At 35.2% G+C, this 13,600-nt stretch overlaps 1 pseudogene; it reads left to right on the top strand.

Annotated features, from left to right (window-relative positions):
- The first annotated feature begins 10,395 nt into the window (after window positions 1-10,395).
- LOC120007369 lies at window positions 10,396-13,245 on the top strand (annotated as a pseudogene).
- The last annotated feature ends 355 nt before the right edge of the window (window positions 13,246-13,600 follow it).

The following is a 13,600-nucleotide window of genomic DNA, read 5'->3' as shown; positions in this document are numbered from 1 at the left end:
TGAGCAAAACCTAATTCGCAGGTTTGCGACAAAGAGAAGAGAAAGAGGATATACGATAAAAAAACCTGGATGAGAGAGAATTAATTAGATCTTTTATTTAGTGTGCTGAGTTGTACAGCCACATAGATTATGTAAGTTTATGGAAGAGAAAATTATGGACATATATCATTTTGGTTATTCTGGTCACATCTAGGTCCTCCAACCAATGGGTGGGACTTGTAGTGATCAGACTGAACAACCCTTATGGACTATTAGCTACCAATGATGAGTCCTCCAGCAACCGAATTGGGCATTTGAAGCTATGATAGCCGAGGCTTTGCGAAGGGATTTTCGGCTACCACGTGGCTTTTGATGGCTGAGCTTGGTAAAAAAAAAAGGATGGTGGAAGTCCATAGCTTCATTTTGATAGTCCGATAGTCCAGATCGGTATCACACATCCCACATCACTTAGATACGGCTTGGTGAAGCACTATATAATGGGTGCCTTCTCCGGCTCTCCCTCCACTAATAGGTCCTTTTAGTGAAAGCGTATTGGCCTATAAATTACTAAATATATATTAATATAATAATATGTATATTATAACCAATTTTATCTATATTGGTAGTTGTTAAACGTGCTCCAAAATAGAGCATTCTCTTCAAAAAAAATAGAGCATGCGCGCAGTGCGCTACATTACATTGCATGAAAAGTGTGATCCAACATTTTTATTAGTTTATTCCATCTCTTCTATCATATCTTCTCGCTCCACAAAGTGGTAGACATTGTGTTATAAATTTCGAAAATGACATGTAACCCATCAGTTTGATAACTCATAGGAGCCCAACAGGTTTATTTTATTGATTTAGTCAATGGAATATTTTTTTTCCACTCTTTTATCCCATAATTTATTGTTCAAAATTTATTATTTTAATGTAGATTCTATTGTTTTTTAAAGCACAATCTAGAATTCATTATTTTAGTTCTAAATTCATTTGTTTTTGAAATTCCATTGAAAAAAAAAATTAATTAAGATTTATCTGATAAAACTCATCGACAATGGATCTTGTTAGAAAGAATTTTATGTGCTGATTTTGAATGTGTAATTTTTATAAAGGCTAACATGTATTTTGAGATTTAAGACGTTTTAAAATTTCATTTAAAAGACTAGGGCTCTCATGGGCTACCACTAGATAGGCTACTTAGCACTACTGTATAAATTTTGAATATTTAATCACATAGATTTAGGATAGAAATTGCGATGCAATTGTAGTTGAATAAAGATAATATAAATTATGAAAAAGTGATATTTGAACAGTTAACATAGAGAATATGATTTTTTTTTTTTTGAAATACCGTTGAGAAATTTGTTTCTCATTTGAATAAAACTTTGGGCACACATATGCCTAACCCAGTCGATTGCCAACCGAACCACCTCTCGTTGGTACGTAGAGAAGATTAAGAGTTTTGTTGGACAAAAGTCTCACATCGGGTAATAATCCGGCAAAAATCCTGTATATAATAGCAAGCCCTCCTTCCCTCTAATAGGCCTTTTAGGGGGAAGACAATGGGAGCCCAGAATTTCTACATGGTATCGGAACAGGTGTGCACTCGTCCTCGATAAGAAGTCCACTCGTTGGGCCTTGGACAGAGATACCTAGTCCACGAGTGCGAGGGGGTGTTGGACAAAAGTCCCACATCGGGTAATAACCCAGCAAAAATCCTGTATATAATAGCAAGCCCTCATTCCCTCTAATAAGCCTTTTAGGGGAAGACAATGGGGGCCCAGAATTTCTACAAGTTTCGAATACAAAATGGTTTAATAGAACAGACAAGGTGCAACATAATTTTTCACTTTAACTAACGCCTCTTATTGATGATTATTACATGATGTCTTAACGATGGCTTGGGTCCTCACAACATAGACATTTGTGATCTCTTATTGATGTCTTAATAACAGTGGCTTGGGTCCTCACAACATAGACATTTGTGATCAGTACACTTGAGGGGAACAGAACATAGGGTTTTGACTATATCGCAATCTTTCTGAGTAGAACATGGAGTATATTGCGCTTCTATCATTAGAATACTGGAGAATGACACACCTATATATACATATACATGCAAAACAAAACAAAAACAGAATCCATTAGTAACCTTTTAAATTACGTTATAATTTGATCTCACAGACTAATATTCTATTATTTTACAACACAACTGAAAGATCTGATGATTATATTATCAAACAATTAAGAATTTCACATATATTAATTTAAAAAGTGAGAGGGAGAGACACTAACATAATGCCATAACAAAGAGGATGACGAAGAAATTCTTTTCCATCACTTCTTGCTTCTTTTATTTTCCTTCGTGGTTTCTTGTTTTTGAATTGAAAGATGTCTGTTTGATTGCAACGTATTTATACAGGATGTTGCAAAAATTCATACGCATTTACTCGATTACCTTTTACAGATATATTAGAATTTGTTCTTTTCCTTTTATAGGTATAGTTGAATGTTTTTCCTTTTCTAGTTATATTTGATTTTTCCTTTTTCCTTTTATAGGTATATTTGAATTTTTATTTTTTCCTTTTATAGGTATATTTGAATTTTTTTTTTCCTTTTATAGGTATATTTGAATGTTTTTCTTTTATAGGTATATTTGAATTTTTATTTTTTCCTTTTATAGGTATATTTGAAAATTTTCCTTTCATAGGTATATTTGAATTTGTTTCCTTTTCTAGGTATATTTGAATTTTCCTTTTTCCTTTTATAGATATATTTGAATTTTTTTTCTTTATAGTTTCTACATATCTGATTTGTCCCAACTTGTTAATTACAATCGTGTCCATCCACGTGATTGCGACAAGCCCATTTGTCATGTGAAGTTCACTTGCTTCTAGCCCACTCCACACTCAATTCATCTAGCCCATTTGCTACAAGGGCTGCTTTTGGTGATGCGGTCCGCAGAGCCGAGCGATACCGTCTCACTGAACGGCATAAATTTGAGAATGAAACCGCCCTCAAATGGAGCTTTTTCTTGAACCGTTTTGGGTTTGGCGTGAGATTCTTGCCAAAAAGACATGGGTCCCATCACCCTTGCCTAAAACTTGTAGGTTTGTTTTTTTATTAAATTTTTTTCAATTGTGTGGGTCTCAGCCTTTATATTAAATAGTATGAAGCAAAATAGTATTCATTTATGTGTAGTTTATTGTAATATAGTGTGCAAGATCCCCCTTTGCTTTGAAAATCCAATTTTTTAGTGGTTTGTGGTTTTCTTAATGATATTACAGGTTGTGAACATGATGGTCAATAGTGAGAAAGATTGGACACCTTACATGGACATGGAATTTGATACACTTGATGAGGCTTGGGAGCATTGGTGCCATTATGGAAAACAAGTTGGATTCTCGACAAGAAAGAGTTTTTTAAATAGAAGCAAGTTAGATGAAAAAGTTACAACAAGGGGATTCGTATGTTCTAAACATGGTGTCCGTTTAGAAGATAAACGCAGGGTTCATAGCAGCCATAGAGATGAGACAAGAACAAATTGTCATGCAAGGCTACTTGTTCAAATTGAAACGAAGAAGTGGTAAGTATGTAGTATAATGATTTTGTACGCGAACATAATCATCAACTTCACCTTCCACAAACCACATATATGATGAGATCGCAGAGAAAATTTCCTGAAGTTCAAGCTTGTGCCATTGATTTAGTACGTAGTGCTGGAATAAAGCCTAAGGACGCACATGAGTTGATGAGTAGAGAGGCTGGTGGCAGGGATAGCCTTGGTATCATTGCAAGTGATCATAAACTTATCTCAGAACAAGAAGAGAGAAAGCTATGAAGTATGGGGAAGCTGGTTGCATTTTAATGTACTTTCAAAATGAACAAATTAAAATCCTTCATTTCATTATGTGGCTTAAAGGAAATAATGCATATATGTATTGGACACAATGAAGTGAATAACACTTGACATTTTTTTTCATATCGCGGACTTGTGACGAACAAGTTTGCTAACAAGATTAAACCTCGAATTACCCACAAATGTTTAGCGTTGATACTCAAATCATGAACAGTCCCACACCAAATTATCAAGTTTGGTACCTTGATTTTGTTATGGTATGTTGAGGATTAGCTAGGGGCAATTCAACAACAATATTATTAGCAGGGGCAGAACTAGTTTAGGCCTAGAGTGGCTCAAGCCCATCCTCAAATTTGGGCAAAAATTTGGAAGTACACTACTAAATATCTAGGGAAAAATTTCAAGCCGGTACTTTTAAAAAGACTTTTGGATATCTAGATTCACTCAAAAACATATGGACACATAAGTACCTATAAAGAAGATGATTGTGAAGGTGCGATGGTGGTGGAGATGGAGGTAAACGTGGCAATGGTGGAGATGGAGGGTAGATGTCTTAGATCTAGGTATTTTTTAGATTTATGTAGTTGTTAATTTTTTAAAGTTGTTAATTTTTTTAAAATAGATACTTAGTGGAAAAAAATGTACTTATATGGCAAAATATTTTTTCTGAACCTAAGTGTCCAACTTTCAAAAGTGGGCACTAATATGTTTATTTTCGAATATCCAAACCCCAAAATAGTCACTTTATAATGTGAAATAAATTATACATCTTTCTAAAAATACATGTATTTCTCCTCACTAGCCACTTAAAATTTTAATATTTTCTTTAAACATTATACATATATATATTATATATAGAATGTATATATTACAAAAAAAATACTTATATTTTTCTAATAAATATACAGAGTACCATGTAGGGTTAATTTATAAATTATAATTATTAATTGATACACACTCATACAACAGAATAATTATTGATTGACATACATACATGATGATAGATGATTTCTAATTAATGAAAAATTGTCTAGAACAATTTAAAATGATTTTTCTGTTATCTTGAATATTTTATGTTTTAATTGTGATGTGTAATTTATTAGAAACCTATATGGCTAACATTAAAAGGGTTTGAAATGCAATGAATAAATTATATATACTTGCCTTTTTAACAGCTGATGGGTACATGTGGACATAGTTATCTGATTGTGCTAAGTTGGATTGTAAGAATGTGACCAAGGAAAGGCACAAAAAATACAAGGGCAACATTGTGAGAGGCCATTATTGAAGGGATATAATATTGTATGTTGGAAGAGAGGAGACAAAGAGTACAACTCCCACTCTTGGGGAAGAACTAAGAGAGTTTTGAGACCGGGACAAGGCTAGAGACAAGCAGAGGGATGGAGTAGGGGAAGACAAGTTTGGTGACTGTAGGCACATTCAACTATCCCTATAAAAAGGAGAAAGAAAAAACTCAAATATACTCATAAAAGGAAAAAGGAAAAATTCGAGAAAGGCAAAAATCAATCTATACCTTGGTCTATGACCTTTTCAAAAGAAAAAAATAAAAAAAGTGAGCAAATGCGCATGAATAGAATTTTAACGCATTGTTTCTTATAAGGTCTCGTTTGGTTCGCGAAATTAAAAGTGGAGATGAAAATGAAAAGATGATGCTTGAAAATAGTTGGATCACACTATCATATTACTTTTTGGGTATTATTGGTTTCCTTTGCCGTGTTTGATTAGAGTAAAAAATTACAATGAAATAATGCTTAGATTATTGAAATATCATTTTAATCATATATAGTTTAAAATAAATATCTCCATATACCAGACGCTCGCTAATGAGTAGCGCATCTTCATAATTGTAACCCTCCCACGGCATATAAGCTACTAATACGTTTTTACCCAAAGTGAGTTCGCCACCATCTCCAAAAATTTGTCCCTTTTTAATGCACTTATCCCGCTGAACCTAAAACAAAAAGGATATTGTCAAAATTATGTATTTTTCAAAAGGGCATTATATTTATTTAATTAAAATGGCATATATTTTCCATAAAATTGTTGATTAACTAGTACAGAAATTTACAGTGACATCATGTAAATATATTATATTTGTGTGTGTGTGTTTGATTCTTTGAATGGTGGGCCATGCACTTGTAAAATTGTAAAATAGAGATGGGCCAGTAAATGGTATAGATGAATTGAGTATGGAATGGGCTAGAAGCAAGTGAACTTCCCATGACAAACGGGCTTGTAGCAATCATAATGGCTGGACATGACTGTAATTAACAAGTTAGGACAAATCAGAAAAATAGAACTATAAAGAAAAAAAAAATGAAAATATATCTATAAAAGGAAAAACGAAAATTCAAATATACCTAGGAAAAGAAACAAATTCAATGAACTAATTTCTAATACCTGATGGAGTAGAATTCATATCTTCTATTTGATTCTTTGAATTGAGATAGGAACTTCTTGTTAAAGAACTATGTTATCTCAAAGAACGCCATTGTCGTAAATGGAGATAGGATTCTCGATCCCAAGATAGGTTTCTTGGGTCCGAGGTAAGCCTTAATTGATACGTGGTGCTTGTATAACTAAAATGAGGTAAATTCTCCCGAGATATACTTGTATGAGATGATATTTTGCTCATCTCGGCAATGCTACGTATCTACCTTTAGTTGGTGGTCTAAAAGTGGTATCATCATATAGATATGCTTTCTATTGCAACCAAGACTTTGAGAGGAATACACCTAACAATATGTACACATACATAATTTCTCAATGATACAAAAGTTCCATAATTGAATCAAGATTGGTGAGCATGCATGTACCTCTTTGGTTGCCTTCAATTTTCTCCCAAGTAAGGCCGGCCAACCTTTGCAGTACCAAGTCTTGGCTTGTACTTTTAAGCAGGAAGGTTAAATTTTTTTGGTAATGAAAGTTGTTAATATATCACATCGCAAGATGTGAGCATATAGTACCCATTTATAAGGGCTAGCTCCACTCTATTAATAAAGCCTTTTCTTAGGCTTAAGGGAATGGGATGGCAACGTTACAACAATGTCATTTTGTTGGGCTGAACATGTGGGTAAGGATTTTGGTTGGACCCCACGCTGATGTCCTTTATGTGAATTCTTTAAATTTTGTTGTATATGTATCACGTGACCGGACAACCCAAAACAAACAATATTACAATATTGTTGGTATGAATGAGATGGGAACGCTACAACAATGTCATTTTGTTGGGTTGGACATGTAGGCATGGACTTTGGTTGGTCCCCACGTTGACGCCCTGAATTCTTTATAATAAGTTTAGTTTATTTAATTGTTGGGTGTGAGAAAACTAATTATGTGAATGTGAATTTAATGTTCAAATATTAAATAAAACATAAAATAAAATAAAAAATACAAATAAACTATTTAGGGTGCGATTACTAAAAGGGGTGAGGATACCGTCTCCCTTCAAAATACCATTGATCCTGACAGAAAAACTAAAAAGTAATGGTGGATCGTGGATGGTGGTGGAATTATCTAGGCAAATTAAAATAGTCACTAGCATTGAAGTATAGGAAAGATCATACCACCTCTCTTTAATAAAAAATATAATAAAACAACAACAAAGTTATAAATGAATCCAGCTTTAAACCTATAATTAGGCACGAATAAAGTTTATCAGGAAAATGAAAAGCATTTGAAACAATTCTGCTTATGAGATAGGTTTAAAGTTTATCGCAATGTCTTGTCTTGTAATTTTTAGCAAGGTCTAACCACAAGTGGAGCCTTCATGATCCAAGAACTTTCTTGCATATCATTAGTGTCCATATGAACTGGCAAAACAACACTCGGTCACCAACAAAGCCTTTTTTTTCATAATCGAAAATGACATCATATAAATTAATTTGTCATTTCAACATTCACTATGAGCCTAAACTTATGCCATCAGAGTTGCAAACACATAATAAATTTGACACATGAAGATAGGATAAGTTGAATGAAAACTCAACACATGACCACATGGATATTGACGGTACTCCCTCGTTGTACTCAGGAATTATAAAGTGATATGGATCCTAGCGCTGGTATCACAGCTATTTCAACTACTGAGTTGTACGCATAAGATTTTATGTGCATCATGTGAGACATGTAGAGCTCATAAATTCACTTAAATCCTATACTTCAAATTATAAAATAACTAGGATACTAATTGCTGATATCTTTTTATCATTTTTGAGAATTACAATGTTGTGGTTAACCACTGAGAGATGGTTCCATTGGTAATCAACTGGGATAGGTGCAATTGCGTCCAAGATTCGATTCCAACCCGAAGCGTATTTCTTGGTGGCCACCTAGCCTGTATGTGGGCTTCGGCCCGCCTGCGTGTGTATGCAAGTGGATCTTCGCGCACTAGGTATCGGCCCAGGGCTTACCTTGTTGACAGGTGAGAAACTTCCATACGCATGAGCCTCTTAGTCTGAGATTTACGCTCTCTCAATTGTCCGAAGAGTATTTTTAGTTAGGTGGTTCATCGATTATCGAAAAAAGAGGTTGTGATTTTGTTTTGCTTGGAATTTAACATGTTTGCTAAAAACGGGGACTGCTTTTGTAGCATCAAGATGTTTGATATACGCGTACCGGCGGTACCCGCTCACTCCGCGTATATGCTGTATTTTCACTTCTATATCTTTCCACGTCTTTTTAATCCCCATGAATCATGGTCAAGCATTCTTTGTGCAAAACTATATATTTCATTAAAAAAATTCATATATTAATTTTTTATTCAGTAAATAATTTAACCTTTTGTATTAAAGTATTTTTATTTTAGTATGTCCTGTAGTAAATCATTTTTACTAAATGATTAATCTCCGGTAAAAAGATAATAGGGGAAGGCAAGACAAACACGTTTTTATTTCATTTTCTTGGAGTGCAATTTTTTTTATAAAATTTAATAAGTAAAAAGATAATTTTTTGTGTGGATACACGACGTACGGAGCCGACGTGGTCCAGGATGTAGAGAATCACAGAATCTATTGTCTAAACTCTGAATAGTTGTTATGCCGCGTGGAGAATGGTTACTTGGTTACGCACCTACTCTGCTGTAGATAAACTACACTAGAGTGCACTTCAACTTGGGTGGCAAAAATCGGTTTTGGGTCAGTTTTACATGTCCACGAAATATTTATGTTTAGAACATTATGCGGATTGAATTTCGAACATACTTAATTAACCAAATATTGATTGATTTGAATCCGAATAAGTATACAAGACAATAATCTAATTCGGGTTAGAGTTCAGATAAATAAATCGGATAAAATTTCTGTTTTTGAACCTTGACATGATTTTAAACAGGCTAAAATTTTATATTTGAACACATATTTCGGACATATAAGTTATGTCCAAATTTGGTTTAATCCGAGTGGGGCAAATTGACCATCCCTAGAGTCCACTATAGCCCCATTGATGAATCCAAATATATATTTTTTGTCTGAACAAAAATCAAATTCAACAAAGAAAATGTATCATAATTTTAGACCGTTAGATAAAAACCCAAGATATTGTATACATTATTATGTGAGGTTTGTTGTCGAGATATGATGGAGGGCGTCCTGAGGTCTGATTCACTAGTTTATAAGGAGAGAGCTTTCGATCTTTTACAAGAAATGAGTATTTGGGTAAGTTTGTAGGTTTTGTCTTTTTTTTCCTAAATTTTTTGAAGTTATCCTTATTGGAATACAAATTTTAGTTTTTGTCCTCATTGTGTAAAAGCCCATTATATTACATGCATGAGATATGAAGTCAAGGTATATTAAACATAATACCATGTATTTGGTCAACTTCGTTAGATTTTCTTACGCAAAAGCATTGAGGAATATTACGTTAAAAATCGGTGCATTATATGGAAGCCTAGTTAGTTTAGGTTTGTTTTTATTTTTAAGGTTGCTTCTGGTGCAGTCCCCATAACGCAGTTAAGGAATAATGCACATCTGGGGAACACTAACAATCATTTTCAAAGAGTTCTTAGACAAGACGGCTCCATCTAAATCACATTATGCTAAAACTAGTTTAGGTTTGTTGTTATTTTAAAGGTTGGTTGTGGTGCAATTCTCAATGAAATTAAGGAATTCATACCTGGGAAACACTTAACAATCATTTTAAAAAGTTCTTAGCCAAGAAGTCCTTCCATATAAATCACCATTGCCTTATTGGTTTAGTCATTAGCGATGAACACTTTCTATCAGTTTTAAGAATTCTGTGTATTTGTGTGCTAAAAGAAAACAAAAGATAGCAGATATCAACATGTATCTCAAGCTCTCTCTCTCTCTATATATATAAGCACCATACAGCTTAATTACTTCACTTGAACCTATAACCACGATATATGTTCAAAGGTTAGCTTCCCTTAGTCACATATATTCCGACATACATTACCTCCCTGATCTTATCAATATATAATGGCTCCTCAACATCATTTTCCCTTGTATTTTTTGTGTCTTTCCTTAGTCACCATATCACATTTCATATTAGCACAATCAGGGAACAAAATCATCAACATGGAACCATCCACTGTCAAAAAGGTTTACATTGTGTATTTGGGGTCACACATGCATGGTAAACAGCCAACATCTATGGATGTTGACAATGCCAAGAATTCTCATTTTGAGTTGCTGGGCCTCTCCTTGAAAAGGTAGTAGATATCTTTCCAAAAGATCACCCTTATGTTTCAACTAGCGTACTTGTGAAGATTAATTGACTTGTTTGTTGTATTTTGATGGCAGTAACACAAAGAAAGCCAAAGATGCCATTTTCTACCACTATACCAGAAACATAAATGGCTTTGCTGCTATGCTTCACGAGGAAGAAGCAATAGAGATTCAGAGTACGAACTTATGCTTCAATTTAATGTTAACTCTATCTATCAATTTCCTCTTCATCTCTTCTCTTCCTCTTTGTTATTCTTTCATGTTTTTGTCTGAGTTGATGAAAGTTTTCGTGGTCCATATGTTCTCCTAATTTTATAATTTGATCAATGCAGAACATCCAGACGTTATCTCGGTTTTCCAGAGCAACGAAAGAAAATTGCAAACGACCCGGTCATGGGGTTTCCTTGGACTAGAGACGAAAAGTGGAGAAGTTCCAAGGAGCTCAGTTTGGAACAAGTCAAGGTTTGGCGAAGATGTCATCATCGCAAATCTTGATAGTGGTAAGTTTTATAATCGAAGTATCTGTTTCCAATGAAATATATTGTGCAGGGGAGAACATCATTTTTCCCGCAAATTTTAGGTGTTTGGCCACAGCGAGCGAGCTTCCGTGATGAAGGATATGGACCAGTGCCGCTGAGATGGAAAGGTCGCTGTGAGGAGGACAAGACAGATAATCCAATCCAATGCAATAAGTACTCTCATATTCATTTGCTGCAAATGTTCTATATATATAACACAACTTTATAAAAGACATATTGATATCAATTGTTTGTGATAGCTAATGTTTTTTTAGTGTTGTAATGTTCAGGAAGTTGATAGGAGCTAGGTATTTTAGCAGTGCTGCGAGAGCAAGATTTGGAGTGGAACATACCCCTGATAGTTGCCGGGATATCAATGGCCATGGAACCCACTCATTAACGATAGCAGGGGGGAAACTTTGCGCCTCGTGTAAATTATCAAACTTACGCATATGGAAATGCAAAGGGGGGCTCGCCAAAAGCCCGCCTCGCTGCTTACAAGGTGTGTTGGATAAATTGCCTGGAGGCGGACATCTTGGCTGGCTTTGATGCTGCCATAAGTGATGGGGTCGATGTCATTTCAGTGGCAATTGCTAATTTTGGCCCATCGGAGTTTTTTAAGGATGTGATATCAATCGGTGCCTTCCATGCCGTTAAACAAGGCATAGTTGTGGTTTGTTCTGCGGGCAACTCAGGACCAGAGCCAGGGAGAGTTGACAATGTGTCTCCTTGGATAATCACAGTTGGTGCAAGCACAATTGATCGTTTGCCTATGAACAACCTCAAGGTAATATTTGATACTTCCTCTAATTATTTCATGCTTTCTTAGACCTTCGGCTACGCATAATATATCAGTGTCAACTGAATGTATTCCGTCGTCTAATTTGCGTTTCTAGGGAACATCACATCATATCTCCTCCACTTCAAATATTAGTTCAACATATGGTAAAGCTGCCTTTGCTTATAACGACCATGTCGAGTAAGTTTCTATGTCAGTTACTTGGCTTCTTTACATTTTCGGAACTTATCAAATTCTCAAAACTTGATTGATTGTGTTAATAAACAGATATCCAAACCTACAATTGGAAAAAGTGCGAGCTCCTATAATGGCTGATTTCTCATCTAGGGGACCCAACATGGTTCAGCCAGCCATTCTCAAGGTTTGTTACTACTTCAATCAATATCACTCTTCAGGTTTACATACATTTCTTGTGCATGATTGACAATTGATATTTATTATTTCAGCCGGATATCACTGCACCAGGAGTCGACATACTTGCTGCTTATTCTGCATATCCAAGAGCTATATCTGGTGGAGAAGTTTTCAGGATAAGAAATGGAACTTCAGTATCATGCTCTCATGTCACTGGCATAGTGGGCCTTATTAGAGCACTCTATCCAGATTGGAGTCCAGCTGCTATCAAATCTGCTATTCATGACATCTGGTATGAACATTTGTTTTACTTTTACTTTTACTTAGGTATGTCAAAAATACCTATACCCGGGCGTTTACACTCATCCCTAGTTTTACCCCTTGTCAATCACCAGATAAATCTGTTCATGATCATGCTCAAATGCTGCTTCTTTTTTTGTAGCAACAAAAAAAGACAACACCAATGCGTTTATACAGAATGAATCACAGAGAAATGCAACTCCGTTTGACTACGGGGCAGGACATGTTCATCCAAGCCGTGCTGCTGATCCAGGTCTTGTTTATGACTTGACTGCTAATGACTACCTAAACTTTCTATGTGCACATGGCTACAATCAAAGCATTATCAGGAGATTTTCTGATAGGCCTTTCACGTGTCCCACGTTCTTTAGTGTTGCAAACTTGAATTATCCATCACTAACAATTCCAGATTTGCAAGGTCGAATTACCGTATCAAGAACGGTGAAGAATGTTGGTACTCCAGGAAAATATAGTGTGATTATTAAAGAGCCAACAGGAGTGTCAGTTTATGTTAATCCAAGGACACTTCATTTCAAGGAAACAGGAGAAGAAAAGACATTCAATGTTACTCTGGAGGTCAAGGCTGATAATAATTCTTCAGACTATGCGTTCGGATACTTCACGTGGCTTGATGGCAAACATTACGTGAGAAGTATTATTGTAGTGAAGCTGAAGCTGTAGCTGTAGATTTTTTGTCGAGAATCAATGAAATAAGATTTGCTGATTCAAAGCAAGCTCCCTACGATCGCACTCTCAATGCTTGGTTTAGGGTTGGTTGATTGGTTCAAGTTATGCTTGATGTTGTTCTACTTGTTAGACGGGCAGGTGACTTGGGGTTTGGGATTGGGAATGGACAAATTTAATATATTGGCCAAATGAAATTTAATTATTTAGAAGAAGAATTAACATCTTTATTGACAATATGACTTAATTTGTTTGGGGATTGAGTAAATCATTGTAGACACTGTCCACCCATTCCACACGAGCATTTCTACAAACATCTGGTTGGCTCTCCGCTAAAGGCTGAAACCACACAGCAACGCCGAACCAAAAACCAGAATCCACGACAGTGGACAGGCACGCC

The sequence above is a fragment of the Tripterygium wilfordii genome, chromosome 10 (assembly GCF_013401445.1).
Source record: "Tripterygium wilfordii isolate XIE 37 chromosome 10, ASM1340144v1, whole genome shotgun sequence".
NCBI classification, from domain to species: Eukaryota; Viridiplantae; Streptophyta; class Magnoliopsida; order Celastrales; family Celastraceae; genus Tripterygium; species Tripterygium wilfordii.
Note: the sequence above shows the minus strand (reverse complement) of the source record. Positions and strands in the feature narration are given on the sequence as shown.